The following is a 21,120-nucleotide window of genomic DNA, read 5'->3' on the forward strand; positions in this document are numbered from 1 at the left end:
TTCCACCAAGGTGCAAAAGTTTTACATGAACAATTTGGAATATCATTACAGAATTCTCAAGGAATTGTCACAACTTGCCAGCAATGTCAGGGTATTGAGACAGAGAAAATAAAGCAAGGGTGCCTGGCATTCGGCCAAGAGCACACTGTATTAACAGAAAATTGTTCCTTAAAAGTACCAGTGTTACATATTAGTTTCAAATACCCTAGCAGATCAATCTTCTCTCTCTGGCTCCAGTGGGTCTCCTAAATTCCTTCTTTGGGGCTCTGGTCACTGTTATCCTCACCTGGTACTGATTATCTACTCGTTCTTTGGGCCCCAAAACCAGGAAACATGATATCAAAGTTTGGAAGATGGCCAAAAGGACAAAAGCGCATGCACAAGGAGACGAGGTGAAAAGTTCAACTCAGAGGATGACTATGTGCTTCATCCCCAAAGACCCCTGGACGACCACCAGGGATCAATAAGGAGCAGTGCGCAGCCGCAAATAGGCATGGAACTAATTTTAATACGAAGCGGGGACAGGCGGGGTTAGAAAATGAATATGTATTAGGCGTATCGTATAACCCTAGTTTGTAGAGATAAAAAGGGAGAAACAAAGCTCCCAGGTGTGCATGTCTTTGAGGAGTTATCCCCCATGCACCTCAGCGCTGAATAAATTCATACCTATTCTCATAACTACACTGTGAGTTATAGAGTCCTCTCTCCGCACATCAGTATGATTGGCGGATTGGGTCTCGGTGTTAACCCCACATGGTCTTGGACCTTTGCAGTTATGGCAGACTGATGTAACTATTTTATACTTCTTTGGGTCACTTCAAACGTATTAATGCAACTGTAGATACCTTTTCTGCCATGGTTTGGGCCACACCTATGACAAGTGAAGGGTCTCGTTTTGTTATTCGACACTGGTGAGGCTGTTTTGTTTTAATGGGCTTGCCTCAGGAAATCAAAACGGACAATGGAACAGGATAGATAACCCGGAAAACTCAAGATTTTTTAGCTCGTTGGGGAGTGAAACATTGCACAGGAATCCCAAGTAATTCCACAGGTCAAGCTATTATTGAAAGGACTCATCAGGTACTGAAAGCACTTCTTGATAAAAAATGCGGGAGGAAGGGCTAAGCCCACAGGACAGTGTTGAAAGCAGTTTATGTTATAAATCATTTACGGTTAGTAGTTAATTGTAGTGAGCCACCTGCACTAACACATTATTCAGCTTTGTGGCAAAAGTCTGAATTGGTACAGCATAGACCAAAAGTCAGGTTTAAGAATCCTATGACAGGGTTATGGAAAGGACCTGCAGATTTATTGATGTGGGGGAGGGCTTATGCTTGTGTCACTACAAAGGACCCTGATGGATACCAGAGAAGTGGGTTCGTCCCTGGCTTGAGAAGGATACTCAGATCCCTAATATCACCAATGAACCAACAACCAGTGCTACCTGAAATCATCACTTGTCCTCAAAACTGTGAATGCTTTTGCCTTCCCTAGGTGAGGTTAGAATGTGTGGGGTGTGGATTAGACAGATGGCATCCATTTAGAGGAAGCAGCTTCCTGAGGTGTATAGAATGTAGACATCGGCACAACCAAGCATTTGATACATGGAGGTTGTTGTCCCAGGTGACAGGAGTAACAGTTAATTCCCCTGAAACCTATCAGGAAGCATTAAGTTTGTTTGAATCTGAGAGGCAGTTGGATCAGGCTGTTGAGTGGTATCATAACAAACTACAAAAAGCTCGAGAAAAAGAAAGGGAGTACAAGGTCAAGGCTATTGAATGTGGAAGGGAAATAGTCCTTCCTTCATTTTGGGTGATAGATCTGATCAGTGGGAGCTTATTCCTTGGATTCAGGGTGTTAGACCTGATCAATGGGAGCAGATGAAGCATAGTTGGGAAAGGGAGAACCAAACAAGACGGAATAGGAGAAGGGCACAAAGAGCAAGAGGCATGGTAAATTTGGATTTTTTTCCCTGACCTCATAGGGGAAGGGTTTTTTGCCAGTGATGAGGATGAAAAATAGGTTGAAATTAGATATGTGGGTTTTTAGGGGTTTTTCTCTGTTACTTGTGTTATTTGGTAAAATCTATAGCACAGGAAAAAATAACCCACCAGGATGGCATTAACAGAATATGTGGCTTTCTTGGGCCAATGCTACTGGAGTGGATTATTTTTGTTTATCTTTGGCCATGCCAGGAGACTCTTTTCGCACATGTTTAGTTGGTGTCCATTTGAGTAACTTTAATGGTTTTAAAAAATGGGTAGGAATAGAAGGAAGACCGTATGTAGGAGTAAATAGATCTAGTGCAGAGAACCACTGGTGTAACATAACCGAAGGTAGGACACAATTGGACGTGTGTAAAAGACTGGGAATTAGGCCAAATGGTGAAGGCTTTAAAGCAGGCATGATAACACGGTCACTGAATGAAAGTGGACTGGAACCTCAAGAACTGGATCTGTTAGGATCAGTGCCTGGAAATTACTGTTCGTTTTTTAATTACTTCTTGGATTCAAAATTAACTGATATGAGCAATGTCCTAGTACCACGTCCCAAAAATAATAGTGTTGTTCTTAATCCCATTCTCCATGGTATCAGGACCTGACTAAATATTGCAGCAATTGGACTCCTGGAAGTGCTGGTGAAAATGCAACTGTAAGGATGCTTCCACCGGGTATCTTTTTGATCTGTGGAGATAGGGCATGGCCCGCAATCCTGAGTAATGTGTTTGGTGGACCTTGCTACTTAGGGAAACTATGTTTCCCCCTAGCAAGAGTGAGTTGCTAAATCAGATAATTTGGAGAGTGAGACATAACAAGAGAGCTAAAAGAGGAATTACAAGCCTGGGTCCTAATTGTAAGGATCATGTAGAGTTTTGGGGCACTCCAGCACAGATAATATCATGAATCCTCACACCAGGTATTGCTACTGCTCAAGCTTTGACTGCTCCTAATAAGTTGGGATGTTGGACATCTAAGCAATTAAATATCGCCTCAGCTATTATAAATCAGATGTTCACTGACGTAGATAGTATTAGACATGGCATGCTGCAAAACAGCTGCTATGGACTTCTTGTTATTAGCTCACAGGCATGGGTGTGAAGATTTTGAGGGAATGTGTTGCATGAACCTCTCTGACCATTCTGCATCCATCTACAGGAAACTCAAACAACTACAAGATAACATGAAGAAGTTGACTGTTAATGACTGGGGTTTGGATGAATGGTTTGAGGGATGGGGAATCACTGGGTGGTTGAAAGATATCACAAAAGGAGATTTGCTAATATTAGCTTTCATTATATTTTTGCATTGTATTATTCCATGCATTATAAAATTGGTGACTCCCTTGGTAGAAAAGGCAGGTAAAGAGAGTTTGGCTAGTGCAAGAAAAAGGAAGGGGGAATTGTAGTGATGTATTTGCATAACTTAGGCCATTCTATTCACCAGCCAAACCATTTGTAAGTAAACTTAACCACCTGCAGTCTTTGTTATCAGAACTCTCAGGAATTCATCAAGGTTACTGAGAAAAACAAAACTAAAATAAGAACTAAGAGCCTGAGAAACTGACTACCAAGAACATGAAACTTAGATAAAGGAGGCTGTATTGGATTATGTAACCTAAAAATGCGTATTCTATTTCATCTGTTGAAAGCTGGTTTTTGGGAGATGTTTATCCTTCTCGTGTAACTCCAGGGGGGAGGGGGGCGGATGCCTTCTGATAATGGCCCAGCCATTAAAACCAGGTGGGGGCAGTGTTTTCTTATCTCTTTCACCACCCCTCCATCCTCCAAGGGGACATCTTCTGATAATGGGCCATTAGGGCCCCCAATGACATGGCACATTCCATCATCCCATTGTGAGATGCTGCACCCAGTGGGGGAGGAGCCAGCTGTTCCTAGCTAGATAAAAACTGGGAACTGAAGGACACAAGGTATCCAGTTTTTCCACTTGATGCCCGGAGGAAGACTGGACCCCATCTCGTTGCCACTGGACTTTCTACAGGACCATCTCTACTCCACCGAACCACATCTGTTACTCCAGGAAGACTTATTTGGACTGCTTCCAACACCCTGACCAACAGGGTGCCTGGTCGTATCCCTGACTCTGTCAGGGGTTTTCCAGGATTTTGTTTGCTTCCATGTTTTTGTTTTTTTTTTTTTTTTTGTTACTACTACATTTGTATTTTTTTTTTTTTTTTGTACTACTACATTTTTTTTTTTTTTTTTTTTTTTTTTTTAATATTCCTAGTAAAGAACTGTTACTCCTATTCCCATATCTTTGCCTGAAAGCCCCTCTAATTGCAGAATTATAATGATTGGAGGGAAGGGGGTTTACATTCTCCATTCCAGGGGAGGCTCTAGCTTTCCTTGGCAGACAACTGTCTTTCAAACCAAGACAGAGGTGCAACGTGATGATGGACCCTGACCAATTAGGTGTCCTGAAGGATGTGTGCCTGCCTCATGGACAAGGCGAACCCGCCAATGAGATGATGGGTGAACAGCCGTGAGCAATTTAGAATCTATAATTGTCGTTTAATGTAAAGAATAAATGGCTTCTGCTGAAATCATACTGGTTCTGTGGTTCAGAAGTCCCGAGCTCCCACACTGAAGTATGTCCATCCTTCTTGGTCCCCCTTTGTTTTTAAGGGCTGTTTCCCAAGGTACTCTCCAAATCAGTCTCTTGAATAGGCTAAAGTCTGTTCTCCTGAAGTTCCAGTGGTAGAAGTTTTGTTGATGCCCTGCTTTTTTCACCAAATATTGAAAACTCTATTGTTTCGTGGTCACTGCTCCAGACAGCCTCTGACCACCGCATCTCCCACCAGCGCTTCTCTGTAAACAGCAGATGTAGTGGAGCCCCACTCCCTAGGAGGCTCACTCACCAGCTGTGACAAGAAGCTCTCCTCCATACACTCTAAGAACCTCCTAAACTGCCTCTTCCCTGCTGTGTTAAGTTCCCAGCAGACCATCTAGAAGATCTCATTATTGCCTTTCATAGAATAAGAGTGGTGGTTCAACTAAAGTACTGAAGAGATTACATTTTTTGTTACATTTTAAATTTATAAAATATTGTTTGAATAAAGTACTCTCTTCATAAGAGCTTGACAGGGGCATTTGCACCTGAAAACAACATAAGCATTTATTTCACTTCTGCAATTAGAAACCACTAGAAATTAGAGAGGGATGTGCATATATACAGATATATTTATATATATCATTATTTGAGCAATTCCTCTTGAAGAATGAGAATTGCATATGTGTGTTGGGATATATTTTGACTGGCAACAAGCACACAATTGTGAAAACTACTAGAAAATTTGTGCTTGTATGCTAAGGAAAGATTTTTCTTTAAGAGATGTTAATGTCTTTCTGAGATGAGACTTAGCCAAAGTGACGAAAGCATACACAATTTATATAACTTAAAGGAAGCAGAATGAGAGAATGCCAGATCTCAGTGTATAGCCTGCTTCTTTTTTTTCTGCAATCACTTAAAGAAAGCATTTCAAAAGAATATTTTAAAGCAATCAAATTAGTTTTCATGCATATTTTTTGCCAAATCATACTTGCCTTATAGATATGTCCCAGTAGGATTGATTCTTCCTTGATTTTATATCAGGCTTATCCTAATACAAACTTATTGCAACTGAAACATCTTTTTTGTTGCATACCAGGTTAAGGGAAAGCAGAATTTGAGCATTTTCTCTAACAAGAAACTAGCCCTTGTAGCATCAGACTATATGATTTACTGTCCACATTCTCATTAAAATTGTCTGATTTTCCTTATGGTATTTCTGGGGGTTGGAAAGGCTTTACAAATTAACTGAAAACAATGCTCTTAAATTTCCTGTTTATGCTGTTTATTTTAAGGCAAATTAGTTAGTTTAATTTTCACAGGAATTAAAAAATGTGCTTCATTGTGGCAGAAGTCTGGACTATAGTTGTTAGCAAACCTGTCCATCACCTAGAGAAGTATTTAGTTCTGTTTACTAAATATCCCTCGGAAGGAATTTATGTTTACCATGCCACATAGTGATGATGCCCTCAGTTTATCCATTTCCTGAGGGGGTTTTTTTTGCTTAAGGCATATAGAACTGCCAGACCTGACATTGTCAATGCACAGTCAGGTAGACATACATCACTTTGGGCTTCTTGCCTTTCAGCAGTATTATGTTAGATTGGCAAAGAAGACTTCATGCTGGTCTAATTCCAAGGATAATCCCAAACAGACATCTCAGTCATTCTCCTTAAGGTAAATAAGTCTCTAGTCATATACTGCTTTGAAACATAGAATTATTACATGCATTAAAAAATGTTTTCTGTAAAGCATGCTAATTTTTATAGTTTAAATATTATTTTAAAGAACTAAATTCTTCCCTCTTTCATTCTCTGTGCAATATACTAATTCAGATCCATGCTTATCTACCAAGAGAAAATTAATTGTTCATTTTATCGGTAGCAGGACACCAAAATAATTATACATTCATCATTTGGATAATTTCCTCTTTAACAGTTTTGTAATAACAAAGTCATTTATATTAGAGTAAAAGAGCAGAGGAAGTGGGAATATCAAGTAGTCTATGAACAGCTTGGAGAACCCTTATTTTTAACTCTAGTTCTGATAATATCTTGTACTTGACCTCAAGTAAACTCTTTCAACCTTTGTATATATCTCTATTTCCTAGGAAATTGAAATAAAAAGGATAATTTACTCTTTGCCATAGTGAGTGAGGTTTATTAATTTGACATAAGTATACTGATTTTTAAGGCATTATTTAATAGTAATTTTTATTAATGGAAGTAAAGGAAAGAAATCTCTTTTTAAAGATATATTTACTGGTCACAAAAATATTAAAGCTTGAGTAAATTGTAAGAGGATTTTGCAGGAGTTAGCCAGTGTCTGTTTAGCTTAGGTTTTTTGTACAGGGATTGTTGCCATTTTACAAGCTGATGAAGCCCCAGCTACCCTATTATCCTAACCTAGGAGACTAGAATAAACTCTTCTTTAAATGCATGGATCAAAGAAACCTTATATTGTGGCTACATTGAAACTGTCCTGTTAAATTTAGTCTTGAATTAATATATGAACTCTAACGTCCTTGATCATCTCTAAGGTCCAGCTAATAATTTGTACCCTGATTCTGGTCTGAAATAACTTATTGTTCTATTATCAGAGAACTTCATACATAAGACAGTGGCTGATTTGCATTCAGGTTCTGCACCTTCAGGCAGCAAGAACAGAGAAATTTAAGTCACAAGCCTCTCCAGATTCTACTGTTCTGAGTAATTGTATTTAGGCTGAAAAATATTCTAGTTCCAATTTAGTTAAGATAAGCATCCAAAGATTCTCTAAGGATTGTCTTCCTTTAGCACTAAATCTAAAGTACTAGTAGTCTTGCTGGTAGCCTCATGAAACAACTGTGAAATGCCTGTGGAGACTTTGGGCCAGGTATGTGTGGTGTCCCAACTCCGAAGGGGAAAGGAGCCACCAAGATTTTTAGATGCTCTTGGTCAAAGGAAGGACAAAAGCCAGAGGGTCTGTAAAAGCTTACAAAGTTTTATTAGTAAATTGTACACTTGATAGGAAATTGGTATGTTGGTCCCTGACCTCCCAGTATAAGGCACAGGGTAGGGGTTTTGAATAAAGGGGTAGGGTGAAAGGGAAGAAAGAAAGAAATTAATTAAAGAGGGGGAGAGAGAAAGAAAGGAAGAAATAAAAATACATCATCAGTCCTAGCTCCAGCATTGATCCAGCTGATGGGATGTCCAGGGTCCTGGAGGCACCTGGGTTGCATGGGGGTTCCTTTTCATAGTTAAGTTTTTCCTGTCCTGAAGATAAGTTGCTCACTTTCTATGCAATATAGCTATCATGTGCAGTCCATTCTTTTAGATCTTTCTGTAAATGGGTCAGACAGCTTTGGGGGTCTTTGGCAGTCTTGATCTCCCTCTACAGTCCATGCTCACTTCTCAACCTCATTCCTGTGCTTATGTTGTACTATGTTGCGCTTATCTCCAGGAGTCAGAACAAGGATGTTTGTCCCAGAAAAGTGATGCCATACCTCCGCATTGGCCCCTTCTCCAACCACATCCTGTTCGTTCTCAGAGTGTGTTATTACCAACAATCCTTGGTTGTCTCCACAGCCATCTGGCTATCAGTGTGAGACATATTAATCCCCTTATCTTCTAGGCTTCTACAGTATACAGGCACCAAACTTCAAATAGTGTGTCTATCTGTTTGTCATCAAAACTGATTGAACTATTGAACTGATTGTGTCCATTCCTCATACATATAGTAGAATCACATCAAAGTCATCGTCAAAGCACACCAAAGAAATAAAAGAAGGAAGCAGACTACTGAAATACACCTGCAAAATAACTTTGGTGTTTCAATACTACATACATATGCAAGTCTTTTATATAGGATGCTATGAAATCCAGTAGCTATACTCTGATCCTAGACTTTAGCTCTCTGTGGACAAGAGATCTTGAAGTAAGATTTTCAATGTAATTTGGCAAAAAAAAATAAAAGGCTGTTATCTTTAGCTTCGCACAGGATGTCATCAATCTCAGACTTTGAGAAGTACTAGATCTTCTCTGTATGGGAAGAAGATATCTAAAATTCTCATCAGCTGTGCTCTCTACTGTAGAACTTAAATAACCAACCTATTTCCCAGTTTCAAGTAACATTAAAATAAAGCTCTGGATGACAAAAGTTTATAATATACTTAGCATCTTCTGTAAAAGCATGGATTCTACTTAAGAACCCAGTCTAAAATTTTTAAAATTGTAATCACTAGTCCAGGAAAAGAACTGTTCAGTGATACAAGAATTTACTTATCCATAATCAAACAGACTGTTCATATTTCATAAATTGTTGGGCAATGTCAGTGACCAAGATAAGAAATAGACTATACCAGAAACTGTTTTCATGTATCAGTAGCTGATGTGCTTCTGCATAAGTGAGTGTAAAATTAAATATTCAAGTGAGAAGTCAACTGCATTATTTTGCTCAAAATATGACTTGGCTGAGAAGAAAATCTAGGTCCTGTAGTATACTGGGTAAAAAAACCTTGATAATTATCTGCATAAGAGCAAAAATTCATCCTCCTGTATGAATTAACATTGTATTCTGAGCATTTCCCATTCATCTATAATTTATGTGAATTATAAGCCTTGATGCTGTAAGATTTTAGCTTTTATATTTTTCAAATCCTATGCTGCATTAGTGCATAGCTCTTAACTCCATATGAAGTGTAGTTAACTGTCTTCATGTTTTGGTTTGACTAAACAATCCCTCGGAGCCTGTGATCCAAGGACACCCTACAGCCTCAGGCCCCAAAAAAGCATAAACAAAAGTGAATTGGGGAGGAGTGAACTGGGGGAATATGACTTACCTGAAGCTGTAATTGGAGAATTAGCCCCTGATATGCAAATAGACCAAACTTATATCTGTCTGAAAAACTTGTGACTATCATCCATCTTGGATGTAGTCTCTGGGAGGCTTTTGACTGCCCAAGGTGTATCTGTTGAAGGCCTTTAATAAATACTTACTTTATTCTTTTAACTCTGTCTAGCCTCTGTTCTAGGTAGCCACTCCAAGGCTTCATGTGCTGATGTGAATACATTTCAACTCACACAATTTTTTCAGTCATAGAGTTCATTACAAATGTTGACTATGATTTTTGTAATTGTTCACAGCATGCCACAATTGAAAAAATAATCCTTATTCTCATCTGCTTACTAGACTCAAACATCTTCGGGACAAGAAACAATCAATCATAGAATCATTAAGGTTGAAAAAGACCTTTAAGGTCATCAATTCAAACCATTAATCCAGCACCACCAAGTTCACCACTAAACCATGCCCTCAAGTGCCATATCCACATGTTTTTTGAACACTTCCAGGGATAGTGACTCTATCACTTCCGTGGACAGTCTGTTCCAATGCTTTACAACCTTTTCAGTGAAGAAAATTTTCCTAATATCTAATCTAAACCTTCCCTAATGTTTACTCAGATAAAGTAAAATAATGACCCTATCAGTATTATAGGGACCACTGATAAGAAGTGACAGTTACCCCATCTCCAGCTTCCAGCAGAAGTCCTGCCCCTTGCAGGCAAGCACATGCTTCATTCTCTCTTGGAAGTCACTCCCATCTTCCATTTGTGTGCTCTGTTGTGATTTGCTGACCGGACCAGCTGTCCCTTCCAATTTACTCAAAAGTACATTAGACCAGGAAGCCCCTTCCCCTACATATATAGGGGACCACCATTTTGTTTCAGCCATCATTTTATGGCAAGGAGCTGCCATTTTGTTAACTGTCATAAGCCCCATGTTTTCGAACTGCCCTGTGATTGGCTGTGTGTTGGTTTTGCATTGACTGAAGAAAGCTGTGGCAAAAAAAAAAAAAAAAAAAACAATTAGTGACTAGCTTTGAATACTGACAACCTGTGGAACCAATTAGAGAGTTAGAAATGCCTCTGGACTACACAGGTTAAAAATCAGAGAATTCTGGGCAAAGTTCTTTTTTCTTCTGGCCTCGGAACAGGTAACAGATGCAGCAGGGCTGGCCCCACTCCACCTCGTGGCCCCTTGGCCTGGCTGGGCCCTGCCACTGCAGACTATTTTATAAGTGGTAAACTGACCTAGAGTTCTAAGTTTTGTCTTTATATGTTGTCTGTGAGAAAGAAGCTGTTGGGGGAGAAGTGTTTTGAAGGTTTTATTCTGATTCTTATTAATTTTTTCTCTCTTGTAGTTTTGTTAATAAACCTGTCTTTATACTCTTAAGTTTCGAGCCAGCTTTGATTTTCTCCTAATCCTATCTCACAGCAGAAAAAGTAAATTCTAATGGGCACTGTGGTGGTTTCAGGCAGATTTTGGGAGAAACCCTCCCACAGGGCCCCCTTCTGTCACCGAGACACACAAAGAAATCACACGCAGACAAGAGATTTTCGCGGAGGTTCTTCTGATCCAGCTCCCAGCTGAAAGAGCGGAGAGAAGAGAGCCCCTTTGTTTATTCTTTTACTTTTTATACATTTGAGGGTCTAGCAGAAGATTGGCTTTTTGGGGTTTCCACCCCTCAGCCTCAGTGGCCAGACGAATTGTCAGTTACAATTGTTTTCAGGTTAGAAATATGCAAACAAAAGACAGAGAATGAAAAACAAAGGATTTGTGTCGGGGGCTTACCCCAACATTGAGGTGGTTTCAGGGTCCTTGCTCCTCTGCACAGCTCCGAGCCGAGCCGAAGGAAGAGACGGAGTTCTCAGGTTTAGATTTTTCAAGGTTGCATACTTCGTTTATTGTTTCTTATCTTACAATTTTCTCGGAGTCCGACAAGATGTTCGCAGCTGCATGGATTCCTCACGTCTCCCCCCGAGCTGGGCTGTCCTTATCTTTTATACTAATTACTACGTATTTCTTGTTTACTATTTCTTACCAATGTCTATCACTATTACTAAAAAGGTCATCTTTACTTTGACCCAATCCTCACTAACTACTTTGTGCCACGTCAATGCAGCAATGGAGTGAGGGAAGAAGAAGGAGAAGAAGAAGGAGACAACGCCCCAGATTCTCCATCTTGTCCCCATTCACTTCAATGCTAGGAACCTAAAACTATTATTTTCTCATTCTGTGATAAGCTAAACTACTATTTCTCACATTCTTGTGGCCTGTAAACCTTCTCTCAGTGTAGGAAGTTTTTCCCATGGACTGAGATCAAAGCCAGTGTCTCTCTGAGCTCTGGGCTGGGGTCCCAGACCCCCCTGCCCAGGTCCCTGACCCTCCAGGGCAACCAAAGGAATGCCCTGGACTCCAACATCGCTTTTGATGGTTTGATGGGTCATTTCTACAATGGATTGCCCTGTGGGATTTGCAGGTGTCTTGATTTGAAAGACAGGTATCTGCTAGGGAGAGGTGGGGCCTCTCTAGGAATGGGGAATTCCAATCCCTTCCCTCCAAGTTATTATAATTTAGAAGATTAAAGAGGCTTTTCAGTCAGAGCTATGGGGAAAGGAACAACAGTCCTTTACTAGTAAATATAACAGGACAAACAAACAACAACAACTACAGCAATAATAACAATAATAAACAGAACCCAGAACCTTGAGGGGCTTTGTTTCACAAGCCCGGGGCAGTCTGATCTCTTGGAACCCCAAGAGCACCAAGCTGAAACAGGGAGACACTCCGGGGCTGATGGCTGGAAACGGCGGGTTGTCCCCAGCAGGCAGGGTGGGGGGGTGTCCCGACAGGCAAAGTGAGCAGTGCTGAAGAAGCCACGATGGCTGGATGGGGCTGGCCCAGCTCCAGCAGGGCAGGCGAGGGGGATTCGAATTCCTGGGCGCTCCAGCAGATGATGGATGGTGGTAGAATTCCCAGGACCAGACCCTCCGTTAACAGTGGACTCTTCACACAGCTGGCAGCCGCCCGACTGTGCCTCTCTGATGACGAGAGCAGGAGAAATGCACGCCCAGCTCCCGGAGCACTGTGCCTTTCCCTCCCCCAAACTTAAGTGATCTTTCCCCACCCTTTTATGTGGGTCAAGCACCCTCTAAGCATCAGTATTTAGTCTCTTAGCAACTTATAGGGGGGAAAAATTCTATAGGGAAAGAAAAAAAACCAAAACAAAACCAAACCTAACCCACAACAATCCCAGAACCGTTTTGTTGGATCTGGACCAGAACTTATTAAAAAAGGGTTCGAGTTCTGTTCTAGTGTTACCACTTCCACTGATAGCCTTGGACAACGTGTCCTATTTGTGGAATTATCTCGGCGGCAGCTTAAAAATAAGAGGTCAAAAAACCTGTCTTTCCCCACTGCTTTACAGACTTAAAAATTCCTTCGGTAATTATGGTAGGAACACCTTACCCAGCTACATTAGTGATCTTAACATGCATTTGATTCCATCTGCCTTGATATCTGGAACAATCATAAGGAGGGCAGTTGGGGGTCCAATAATCTAAACCCAAAGATAAAGTCCAGTCACAAACACTTTTTCCCACACATACTCCTCCTGTTCTATTTAGACAATGAATGCCTCTTTCAGAAGAATGAAGCTGCCATGGACTTCCTTGCTCATCCCAAATCCTCATCCCAAAATCCCATTCTGTTATGGACCTTGTTGCCCAACGAAGAGAAACACAAACTACAAAGTAGTTTATGCGGTGCTTTATTCGGGCCCGGGGACCCGGGGACTAGCGTCCCAAATCAGAATCCCACCGACCCTCATTTTCTTACAGGTTTTATACTATTTCTTACAGATTACATCATCAACGTACGTGCTATACATGACATTTCAGTTTAACATTAATTTTCTAATTTCTATAGACTATATCCCGTTCCCACAACACTTGCTTCCCTATCTCTATTTACACAAAGGCTCCCACCATAAATTCTATTCTTCTTTGACCACCGTGAGCACCTAACCGCGACGTCTTGGTCCGTTCCTCATGCTTCGTTTGTCAGCACATTCTTTCCTTGTACTTCTCCTAGCAACATGGCTAATTTCCAACAAGTCCCCCCTCTTGAGCATTCTTCAATTCTATTGCAAGGATGCTCAATTTCTTAGGTTTGAGTCTCAGCTACACGAGGTTGTATCACTTCTCTTCGGGTAACTGCTTGTATTACCCTTTTGGTGTGAGCCCCTTCTTTCAGAATCATTCCTAAAAGACATCTATATACAATGATCACTACAATTATCACGATTACAAACATTATTGCATATTGTATTATAGATGATACCCAACCAGAAACCTGGATCCCTAAGGAGCTCAACAGGGCTCCTACCCAATTATGCTCAGCATCTTTTTGTAACTCCTTTGTTTTGGATTCTATTTGTTCTAATTGATCTATATCTTTTTCTATTTCCTCCGTCACGTTTGGGATGTGCACGCAGCAATGGTCTACTCTGTTTCTTAAGTATCCACAAACCCCATGTTCTTTAAGTAGCAGCAAATCTAATGCCATTCTATTCTGTAATGTCATTCTAGTAGTCGCTTGCAGCTGAAGATTCAAGTCTCTAAAACCTTTTTTAGTTGTAGCTGCAAGCCTCTCCGTCTGTCCTAATAATCGGTACAACATCTCCCTGTTTCTGTAAGATGATATAGGGGCAAACAGTGATTCTAACATCCATCCTACTTTTACTCCATCATCAGGTTCATGCCAATCTTCCTGAATCGAAGCATCATCTTCTATCTCCCTTTTCTTTCTGCTTACCAATTCCTTTTCTTGCAGCTTAGAAGTTTTCCAGAATGGGCATAAGGTAGGAACCCCTAATGTAATTTGTGTAACTGCACCATATATGGGCATGTGCGTAGTCCATAATCCATGTCCCATAACCCAAACTAAATTTCCTGGGCTCCTAACCGTGGTCGTCTTGCAATCCCAGGGCTCCTTTTCTTTCTTTGCAAGGGTGTGATTATATCCTCTACATTCACATCCCCACTGCAACAGCACTCGCACTGGTTCAAGTCCAATCTGCACTGGTGGAGTGTCACAGGTTAGTACCTGTGTACAATTCCATAACTCCATCATCTCCACCTTTTTCCTATATTGTTCTTTGAATAATGACTTCTGCCCAAAATCTTGATTCTTTTTCCCTTCCCACACTATGCACCAATTCACTTTCCCTAGGTAACTATAAGTTTCTAACAGACTAGGTCCCCAGATTGTTTTCCACTCCTCCATTGTCATTGTCTCAGTGGTATTCTGACATACTTCTTCTATCTTCTTTCGCTTATTCCGAACTCGGATCTTATCGCATGGCTCGGACACCTTTCCAATCACCAAACAATTTCCCTTAAGCTTGGATCCTCTATCTATCCATAATATCCTGGTATCTGCTGACAATTTTGAATCCTCTATCCATCTATAATATCCTGGTATTTGCTGACAATTTTGCTTACTAATCTTTCTTCGTAACATACAAACCTCTACCCAGTCTAAAATCTCCTTAGACACTATTTCACAGTTCCAGGTCACATTCGCGGTGGCACTTGGCATCTCCCTTATGGGTATAATTCCCCACGGGATCGGGTCTCCAGCCGCTTGAGGAAGAGGCAGGCAGGCTGTTATTGAAGTTGTATTTTGCATTCTTCCGAAGTCTCGAATTAGTCCTACTATTAAATTTTCCTGTCCTTCTCTTATTTTTAGGGTTTGATTTCTCTCTGGGACCTGTCTGGTAACTCGTATGTCCTTTACTCTTAACGTTACCTGACTGTGACCCCACCAATTATCTCGGGCTATCCAACACCAATATTCTCCTTCGTCATCCCCTTTCTGTACATTAGTAATTTGCAATGCTATTTCCTTTCTCCCTGCTGTGATTTTATACTTTGATCCCGGCCTAATCCTTGTTTCATGCCACCACCCATACTCAGTGTAATTTTGGGATATTGTACAATTTAAAGCAATATTTTCTCTTTCTACTGCTAAGATTGTTCTTTCAGTTGCTCCTATTCCCTGATCCGGGTTTGTTCTAGCGACCACTTCCCGAAGTCCAAATCCTCCATCTAATCCACACTTAACTATACACAGATAATTCCCTGCCATAGTTGTTGAAGCAAAAGATGTGATATTATACCACCCGACCCCTTTAGATTCTTTCTTCCACTCACTACTTCCTTCCTTCAATTGATCCCATTCCATCTCTCTCTCTTTCCACCAGCTAATCCTTATTCTTCTTTTGCAATTATTCTTCAAGGTGTATTGACAACTAATTCTCAATGGCGGGCCCAACCAAATATCCTGGCTTGTTCTCAAGGGTGCTACTATTACCGAACCTGCACTGGTATAGTTTTCATTTATAATTTCCAACTCGAAATCCCCATAATCAAAACTATCTTTTATCCATACTACACAGGTGTATCTACCTTCTCCAGAAGTTGTGATTTTAGGAATCCTTAAGGTAGTGTTTCCTGATTGCTGATGGTCATCCCAAAGTGTTATTATTCCTTTACTTACGATGTCAAGGCCTTTTCTCCATCTCACATTAATTTCATGGGATCCAGCTTTCTGGTTGTCAGAAAACAAACAGGTTAATTCAACATTTCTACTTTCCGGTACTAAGACTAAAGGGTCTGGTACATGGATTATAACTGCTGAGGCTACTAACTGACAAACAATCAGTATCAAGATGATCAGGGCTTTGTTCGGAATACCATCCGGGTGTCCGTTATTGGCTGCACCTCCCATCTCGTTGGTACCTTCTTCACCCTGGTGTAGTGTATCCAGTTATCAATCCCAGCGACCTTGACGGCGGTGTACGTGATCATCAGCACTTGGTAGGGGCCATTCCATGACTCCTTCAGAGGCTCCACGCTCCAATTTTTCACGTACACATGGTCTCCCGGCGAGATGTCATGAACTGGGTTCTCTAGTGGTAGCGGGCGGTTCCACTGCAAGGCTCCCCGTACAGCTGCAAGAGTCTTATTCAAAGATAACACATAATTTAATAATACTTGGTCTCCTGTTAAATGGGGGTCCCCCTGATAGGTTGCAGCATGATAAGCTTTACCATACAATACTTCATACGGACTGACTCCTATCCTCTCCCTGGGTTTTATTCGGATGCGCAATAATGCTATTGGCAGAGCTTGGGGCCACTGAACTTTGGCTTCCTGGCAAATCTTTTTCAACTGATTTTTCAATGTTTGATTCATCCTTTCTACCTGGCCACTAGACTGCGGTCTCCACGGAGTGTGTAAATCCCATCTAATTCCTAACGCCTTGGCTACACCTTGAATGATTCCTGCCACAAAATGCGGTCCCCTATCTGATGACATTCCTAACGGGATTCCAAACCGGGGGATTATCTCTTTCAAAAGGGTTTTAACCACTTCCTTTGCCTGATTCGTGCGACAGGGAAACGCCTCCGGCCATCCTGAAAAGGTACATACATACACTAAAAGGTATTTATTACCTTGGGCTTTAGGCAGCTCCGAAAAGTCTATTTGCCAGTAGTCTCCAGGCTGTGGGCCTACCTTTAACCCTCCCATCTGAACCTGTTTTCGCACTAGGGGATTATTTTTCACACAAGTGGGACAGGTTGCATTAACCCGCTTTGCCATTGTCAACATCTGATTAGAGATTACCTCATTCTTTAAAAATTTTACCAAGGCCTCCGCTCCCCAGTGGCACTTGTCATGTTCAGTCTCCAAGATTGCTCGCATTATCTTTGCAGGTACTACCACCTGCCCGGTTGCTGTTACATACCACCCTTTGTCATTCTTCTGAGCTTTCACCAGGTGGGCCAACTTCACGTCATCTGGTAGGTATGGAGGCTCATCTTTCATGTAGGAATCTGCCGGATTTCCCTTAGCTGGAATAAGAGCTGATTGAATCCTTATTTCCTTCGCTACTCTTTTAGCCGTTTTATCTGCCAATCGATTACCTTGGTATATCTTTCCATCTTCTCTTCGGTGTCCTGGCACATGCATTACTGCCACTGCCTCGGGTTCTCTTACAGCCTCTAACAGGAGTAGGATCTCGTCCCTATGTTTTATTGTTGACCCTTGAGACGTTAACAATCCCCGCTCTTTCCACAGAGCTCCATGTACATGCACCACCCCAAAGGCATATTTTGAATCAGTCCAAACATTGACCCTCTTTCCTTTGCTCAATTTGAGGGCTCGAGTTAAGGCTCTAATTTCTGCTTTTTGAGCCGAGGTTCCAGGGGGAAGAGCCTTTGCTTCTATTACTTGAAGAGTTGTGACTACCGCATAACCCGCATACCTGGTGCCGTTCTCGACAAAGCTGGACCCGTCGGTGAACAACTCCCAGTCTGGGCTATCGATCGGTGCATCCTTCAAATCTTCTCTGCTTGCATAGACCTGCTCAATTATCTCCACACAGTCATGGACGAGTTCCCCTTCCTCTCGCTCCGACCTGAGGAATTCTGCTGGGTTTAAATGGGGTGTTATTTTCAGTTCTATATCATCTTGTTCCCGCAGCAACGCCTGATATTGCAACAGGCGGCTGGATGAGAGCCAGTGACCTCCCTTTTGCTCTAAGACTGCAATTGCCATATGGGGCACATATACTTCCAGCTTCCTTCCCAAAGTCAGCTTTCTTGCTTCTTGTATTAGCAGCACCGTTGCCGCTACTGCTCGCAGGCATCCTGGCCAGCCGGAGCTAACTGTGTCCAATTGTTTAGAGAAATACCCCACAGGCCGCTTCCATGGCCCTATTTTCTGTGTTAGTACCCCTAATGCCAACCTGTGTCTTTCAGTAACATATAGCTGGAAATCTTTGCTCAAATCTGGCAATCCCAGCGCAGGGGCTTCCTTTAAGGCCTGCTTTAGTTCTAGGAAGGCTTTTTCCTGTGCACGTCCCCAAGTCCAGTGCACTTCTTTGAGGGCCTCATATAGGGGCCGTGCCAGCAGTCCAAAGTTCAGAATCCACAGCCGACACCACCCCACCATTCCGAGGAAAGATCGGAGTTCCTGATGGTTTCGGGGGACGGGTATGGCGCAGATAGCCGCTATGCGGTTAGTCCCCAATTTCCGTACCCCCTTAGAGATTTCACACCCCAAATAGACAACCTCTGTTCTTACCAGCTGTGCTTTGTCTCGCGAAACTCGATATCCTCCTTGTCCCAGCATGTTCAGAAGGCTTATGGTTAATTGGGAGCAGATGTCTTGTTCCGTAGCTGCTAGGAAAATATCATCCACATATTGGAGAACCACATAGAACATGCTTGGTACTGTTACCTGGGTTGTCTTCCACTCTTCTAGTTCCCGAGCTAGTTGGTTTCCAAAAATGGTAGGGGAGTTCTTGAATCCCTGTGGTAGTCGGCTCCAAGTCAGCTGCCTTCTTCGTCCTGTGTCTGGATTTTCCCATTCGAATGCAAAATATTTCCTACTTTCAAGTGCCAGTGGGATGCAGAAAAAGGCATCTTTTAAATCAATCACGGTAAACCATTCAAATTTCTCTGATACAGATGTCAACAAGGTATAAGGATTAGCAACTACGGGATGAATATCTTTGGTTATCTCATTTATTGCTCTTAAATCCTGCACTAACCTATACTTTCCATTAGGCTTTTTAACTGGAAAAATAGGAGTATTATATTCGGATTCACACTCCTGCAAAATGCCTAAATTTAGGTATTGATCAATAATTGGGGCTACCTCTCGCCTGACTTCAGGTTTGATTGCATACTGCTTCAGTCGTACTGGTTCTTTCCCCTCTTTTAGTTCTACTACTACTGGCTGTGCTGCCTTTGACTTTCCGGGGGTCCCAGTTTCCCATACCCAGGGAACTACAGCTTGCTCAATTTCTTCTCTAATGGGTTGGGGCTCTACCTCCTTAATAATGAACATTTTACCAATATTTTCTTCCGGAATTTCTAACTTGACCCTACCTCCTTCAAAAATAATTCTGGCCTGTAACATCAACAATAGGTCTCGTCCTATCAATGATTCAGGGCTATTTGGCATGTACAAAAATTGATGATCAAATTCCTTTCCCCCAAACTTTATATCTACTGGCCGAAGAAATGCCCTTTCTTCAATTTTTCCAGTAACCCCTACTACTTGTATCTTTGTGTCACTTAATGACCCTACCTGTGTATTAATTGCAGAATATGTGGCACCTGTATCTATTCTAAATTCTAACGGTTCTCCCTCTACTTCCATGATAACCTTGAGATCTCGGTCTAGTCAGCTCTGATTCTGATATTCCCCCATTACTAGCGCCTGGGCGACCTCTGCTGACGAATTCCCAAACTGCCTCGGAATTCCAATCCCACTATTCAATGGGCACTCATTTTTCCAATGTCCTTTATTTTTACAAAGGGCGCATTGGTCATATCCCAATCTCACCTGGCCCCCGCCACGACCCCTACCAAATCCTCCTCTGCCTCGAGCACGCCCCCTCCCATTACCCCTTCCTACAGCTTGCTGGAGTACTGCCAACATGCTAGCTTGTTGCTTTCTGACCGATTCTTTTTCCCGATTGTTATAGACCTTCCAGGCAACTTCCAACAATTTTTCTAAATTACGGGTATCCTCACCTTCTAGCTTCTGCAATTTCTTTCTAATATCCTCCTGGGACTGCCCCATAAAGATTAATGCCAATTGTAACCTTCCCGCTTCCCCCTCTACTTCTAAACTAGTATACCGTCTCGCAGTTTCCTTCAATCGTTCTAAGAAAGCAGAAGGGGATTCATTCTTTTCTTGTTTCACTGAATAAAGTTTGGACCAATTTACCGTCTTTGGAATGCCTGTTCTCACTCCTTCAATTAACAATTCCTGGTATCCCTTCAATGCTTGGTGTCCCCGTGCTGTATTGGGGTCCCATTCAGGGTCTTCCCTTGGTACTAATTCATTCAGAGTTCCATCCGCCACCCGCAACCTTATCATTTCTCTCGCCTTTTCCGTCATAGCCCGCAACACCATTTCCTTTTCAGTAGAGTCCATCAAAGTATCTAATAAAACCTGTAAATCATTCCAATCAGGGTTCTGAGTTTTTATTACCATTTTTACTACCCTGGCCGTACGGTCGGGATCCTCCCTATAAGATCCTGCAGATTGCTTCCAGATCATCAGGTCATTCGGGGAAAATGGAACTTTCACCATTACTCGATCTCCCTGGGGTCCCACCGCCTCTCTCAGCGGGGCCATTACATGTGTTCCCCCCTCCCGGCCCCCTTTCTTAGAGACTAGGTGACCCCTTGTTCGTTTAGATATCGGGGTATGCCGTTTACTCTTGCCATCCCCTTTTTCCCTTGTTTCCCCACCCTCTTCTCCCTCTTCTTCCGAAGCGGTTTCAGGTGGGGGAGCGCTAGGGGAGACCAGTAGGGACACATCCTCCTCAGGGTCTTTATATTTAACTAGATAGTCCGCCTTTTGATCCCGATTCTCGCAACCCCGACACTTCTCATTTGCCACAGTTAGAACCATTATTCCACATTCCTTCTGCCAATCCGTTCTCCGTCCCAAGTAATAAAACAGATCCAAATATGGTATCTCTTCCCATTTACCATTATCCCGTAAATAATGCATCATTGGAGTAATAATATCATGATTCAGCGTCCCATTCCTAGGCCACTGCATTCCCGCGGTGTCATATTGCGGCCAAACATGATTACAAAAATCAATCAACTTATCTTTAGCTAATTCTTGACCAAAATTCCC

Source organism: Hirundo rustica, chromosome W (genome assembly GCF_015227805.2).
Source record: "Hirundo rustica isolate bHirRus1 chromosome W, bHirRus1.pri.v3, whole genome shotgun sequence".
Lineage (NCBI taxonomy): Eukaryota > Metazoa > Chordata > Aves > Passeriformes > Hirundinidae > Hirundo > Hirundo rustica.